We start from the raw sequence: 5,562 nt of genomic DNA, 5'->3' as shown, positions 1-5,562 counted from the left end.
CGCGCACTTAATATACATTTAAAATAATTTTGAAGTTATTGTGGAATGGAATTATTTCCTGCTATTAAATAAAAGATACAGTATTGATAGTTGTTATAATTGTAATTATATACAGGGTTATATGACGCAAAATATTAGAATATTTTTATTATTTTATTATTTTATTATATTTACTATTATTATTACTACTATTACTATCATGATTGTGAAATATATGAAATTATATATGTCTGCATATTCAGCATTTTATTATAGCCAGATATATTTTTACATATACATTAACATGATGCAAAAACATTATTTAAAAACAAATTTTGTTATATAATAAATTCTAACTTTCTATTTTTTCTAACTTTCTGTTTAGAGAACTTTAAGGGGGAGAGGCGCTCACTCCCTCCACCCCTCCCTCCTCTCCGTATTCGCCACTGGTTTTTACGTTACTAATAATCTAAAGTATAACTGAATTATGTACATGTGTACAAAAATTTACAGCGTAAACATTATAAAACGTATTCATTTTATTTTTCTAATATATTTAATTACAAATTTTTAAGCTTTATATTTATGATGAAAATGTGTGATGTAATTTCATTAAATATAAAAAAATGTCAAGTTCTAAATATTAACAAAAACAAGAAAAGCTTTAAAATTTATGAGACTTGCTGTCTTCGTGTTTCTATATCTCAATTTTCTGTATGATGTATATCCGTCCTTACAGACGTTTCTGCTGCGCGCTTGAAAGAAAACATGAAAAATATAGAAATACGAAACGTACGAATGGCTAGTCGGTAGTTTTTACGGACCAAGCATCGAAACCTAACTATCGAAAGACGAAAGAAGCTAAACTTGTCCATTGAACTTGTAAGAAGCCACTGGAAGGCCACGCACGTGACCGGAGAGCCAAGCACGCGCGGTGAAACTATTGTCCGCGTCCTACAAAGCAGCACAGAAGCGATGAGAGTACAAAACGAGGGATAGAAAGAGAGGAAAGTGGTCGAGAGAGAATGAACGAGAGAGAAAGGAAGAGAGAGAAATTCGCTTCCTGGCGGACAGAGAGCTCACGTTCTGATTAAATTCTCAGGGAATTTAGGTGATTCCAAGTAGATTCGATTGAAGGCATTTCATAGACGAACAGTCACGAATAAGGGGCAATAAAGGTGCGTTTGTCAGGGGGAAAATATCCGAGCTTAACACTCTGTAGCTAGAATCGCTTCGTATCCGTTTAACAGAAATTTTCTGCATACCGCAAATGCTTGCAGGCTTGTCTTCGCGAAACCATGATTATAAGTTTTTAAGTTGGAATTTTATATTCTTACAAAAGTCAAGTAATATAAAAGCTTCATAGTGAAAAATGATCACTGCGACATTTATATGACCATAGCGGTTTCATTATATATATATATATTTTTTTTTTTTTCATTTTATGTCACGAAAGAAAGCTTGTTATAAATCATATTTTATTTTCATTAATCTTAACAAAAAAAAACTAGCATGCTTCGGTAAATTTTTTGCGACTTTTAAATTTAGAGATTTTTAGGCTGCTGTGCAGATCTGTCAATACGGTTAAAAAATGGCCGAGATATATGTCCACATGGGCGTTTTACGCAAGTCAGTGATCACGTGCATGCCGATCAACCTATGGAAAAAGAATCGTTTTCTTTATCACTCCCGATGGACTATCGCGATGACAGGTTATAGAATAAAAACGGTCGGCTGAACGGCCATGCAGAAATGAACAAATAGCTGACATTCAAACCGGGAGAACGTAGAAAACTAAATCAATGGACCAACCGAACTTGAATACATCCACGGAACTGAGCGCTACGCTTTCACGCAAGGAAAAGCATGTACGAAACAATCGATGCCGCTCGCCGTGAATCATGCGAATGGTTCTAACGATGACGCGAATGTAAAAAGGTCACGTCAATTCATTGACGGTTTGAAAGGGACGTGAAATATGGGTTTCAAAGGAATCGCCGGGCGCGCGCGCATCATGCCGTTTATTTTAATAAACTTTGCCTTCTTCCTTTTTCCGCGACAGAAAAGTCTCAGTATAATAGAAGTTCCGAGCAAATCCGAGCTCATCATATACTTCATGTTTGTCAGGAATCTGTCGGAAAGATAAACAAGAGTAAAAATCTGACACTAATATTCGTGCTTGCGTCATAATTGGATATTGCCTGGCTGAACTAGAATTTTAATTTCGCTAACTCGCGCCGGATCGATACTGCCGTTTACCTCTTCGGTCCAGCGAACTGTGGAATCCCCGTGCGAATTATTGTTCGTACTGCGAACTTTGGAACGTTTAATCCAAATTCACGCGAAAAAAGTTTCGAGAGAAATGAGTCTACTAGAACAATTCTCCCGCTATACCTACTATTTTCACTCTCGTTCTTCTGTCTTTCGTTCTCCTTTCATTTTCACGTTTCATTTCCTATTCATCTGCCATAAGATATCCTTTTCTCTATTCTCCTCTAATTGTCTCTATTTTTGCTCTTACTCATTCTCAACCAAAGAAGTGAGCGCCGCGTAAAAGCTGAAATTTGCTGACTTTTACAGACTGATGTAAGGGCAGACAAGAAAATGAAGGATATGGAGGGACTAAACCACAAAGGCTGCGGTCGGCTTGATTTTACTGGTAGACATGTCCTCGGCAATTATTGAACTTTTAAAATCCGAAAGGGCCTCATTATATGCTAACCAGCATCAGACACCTTTATTATAAAAGTGTCGGTGTTTAATATTGTTTGTATACGCAAATAAAATTATGATTTACATATTAAAAGAATATGTATTTGATTTATCCATGTCTGCAATTAAAACATCGAATAAGGGGACTAAATTGAAAATATATTCGGATTAGAGAAAAACTTTGAGATTATTTAATGTAAAAAAATTTTAGCAATGAAAATATTATAATATTTGAGAGTGTTTACAAATTGCTTTTTAAAATATTAAATTATATATTATTAATATTAAAATTAGACAAATTAGAAGATTAAATTATTGGATTGTAAACTATAATTATAAATATAAATTACATATTACATTATTATCTAATACGTTACGTATGTATTTCTCAAAAAAATATTTATTACAGAAATCATTTAAAGAAACAATTAATAAAAATTATTCATAAATATGGACAATTTATGAACGATTTTTATTTCAAATATTTTGTCTCATAAAAGATAGCGAATTGAATTACTTTACTAGACGCCTTTTATTTCTTTGAATTCAAATTGGATTCTTATCATAGATCTGTCGTTTTAATGTAGCTTACGTACCGTTACTAATTCGTCTGCCTTGGCGAATCTAAGCGCGAAATTCCACGCTTGAGTAGGTAGACAGAAATATATACACGTGCGACGGAATGCACGTCCCTAGTTTGCAAACTAATCGGCAATTCTCTCTTCCGAGTGTTATATGCATGGGCGTGGGTTGAAGCGGTATGGACGGTTGGCCCCGGGCGAGATGCATGCATATTTGGCAGCCGGGGCAGACTTGTACTCCGATATACCTTGTACCAGTAACGGTTCGGTAACGGCCCTGATATGCAAATATATTCATTACGTACCTCAGCCATATCCCCTTTAACCTCCGGCTCTTCTGCGATGGCCAAAAACCTCGACGGCAAAGGCGCAATCGTGTCGGTCGAAAGCAAAAAGACCACTTCGCATGTATTCTACGACTGTCTTATATTCTAACGACACTGTGCCAAATGAGCGTATGAAATTGACTTTTTGCATAATTTTATTGGAATACGATACAGACAAGAATTTTTATTAATGCCTCACGTAATGATGATGCGTATATTTTCTTTAAATACCGATAATCGAATGAGAAAAAAAAATGTGATATGATTATTAATATTATTTAAAAAATCGTGATTGATTAATGCGTATTGTTAAAGTAACAATTTTTTATTAAATTTAAACATAATCGGTGAATATAATCGGCGAAGTTACAAATTGCTCGCACTTTAAAATCTAGTTGTGATACACGCACCAAGTCGAACATGTGTTCACGAGTAGTTTAGAAATAGTGTGTGAGCGACTAGCAAACTTTGGCGCGAAGCCGTATATAACCAACACAGACATATGTTTGCGTTTATACCGTAGCAAAATTTTCTCAAGTTTCTCGTTTCTATTGAGAACTATCTCACATATTTATTTATCTTATAATCTCGTATAATTTATTTATCTAATAATTATGTGCTTTAATTGTTAATTGTTTAATAATAATGTGATTTTAATTCATGATTTCATCAATTATTGGAAATTATTGAAATTAACATACATAACATATATACATATGTTTAGCAATAAGTGTTTTAGTATACAAATAATGTATATATAAGTAAAGCATTTCTTTCATTTCAAGTAAAGAAATTCTAACAAAATACTTATGATGTTGTTCTATTAAAATGTGCAAATCCATTTTCGTTTGTAAATATAATACTTCAAATAATCTTGTTTTTCTTTTCTAAAATTGTTCGTATATTTTTATTATAGCATGTCAAACACGACATGCGTCATTGATTTTAAGATTCGAATTTAGATAAAATGGCGTATACATTTACTGTTGATTTTCTCATGCATATATCTATATTAGCTGGAATGAATAAGAGCCGAAATATATTAGAGGATAATTTCTCTTTAATTGATTTAGCAGCAACGCAAACAGAAATGACGAAGACATTTAAATTTTGTATGAAAATGAAAGATGGAAAGGTGAGAATATCAGTTCGAGGAAATCAAAGAGAATTGAAAATCTATTTTCTTTAGTGATGTTTTATACCGCATAGCTTGAAATCTCCTGAAATCTTCTTGTTTTCCTTCTTTAGTTATTTCTTTATCGGGCTATCCGTCCCATTTTGCGATGTTGTGCGCGAATATACGTCGCGCTGAGAGAAAGTGGATCTTGTACGAGAAAATATCTGTAAGCCGATGCTTAAAATAGTTCGTGCCAAAACTCGGAAGGAAGGAACCCGTGCAAACGTTTCACTTTAGAACTTTACACTTGGATATATCTCGAACTGTTGCATTGATGCTTAGAAAAAGATAAGCATAATTTATTTTTATTAAATCGCATTATATATTCCATTTGATGTACATTTCAGAAAAAAGATACATATTACGTTGAAAGAAAGTGAAACGTAATTTGTAAACGTAACTTCTAATATACTGCAGTGTGTTTGCTTTCTCTCTCTCTCTCTCTCTCTCTCTCTCTCTCTCTCTCTAATTGTAATTAATTTTATATTGAATTAAAGATTGCTTTACACAAAGTAACTAAATACAGTAGTGTAATATACTCAACTTTGGCAATGAAATAATACATGTATATTATTAAATAATGTGGTAAAGTTATTTTTGGGCATTTAGTCGTTTAAATATGCTTTTATATTGAACTTTGCACTTGCAATTTCAGTAACTTTTATATGCATTAATTTAATATAATACAAGTGACAAATGAATTCACTATTAATGAATTAACAATTTGATATATGTACACTGAGAAGAATGTTTAATTAAAAATGAACAAACCAATTCTAATTGATAT

At 33.0% G+C, this 5,562-nt stretch overlaps 1 protein-coding gene across 1 annotated transcript in view; it reads right to left on the bottom strand.

The window, feature by feature from the left end:
* Positions 1 to 5,562, bottom strand: part of LOC108694772 — a 195,692-nt gene that overhangs the window by 99,187 nt on the left and 90,943 nt on the right. The window lies entirely within an intron of this gene.

This window comes from Atta colombica, unplaced genomic scaffold (assembly GCF_001594045.1).
Source record: "Atta colombica isolate Treedump-2 unplaced genomic scaffold, Acol1.0 scaffold125, whole genome shotgun sequence".
Classification (NCBI taxonomy): Eukaryota; Metazoa; Arthropoda; class Insecta; order Hymenoptera; family Formicidae; genus Atta; species Atta colombica.
The sequence above is the reverse complement of the archived record's forward strand: the minus strand, read 5'-3'. Positions and strand labels throughout refer to the sequence as shown.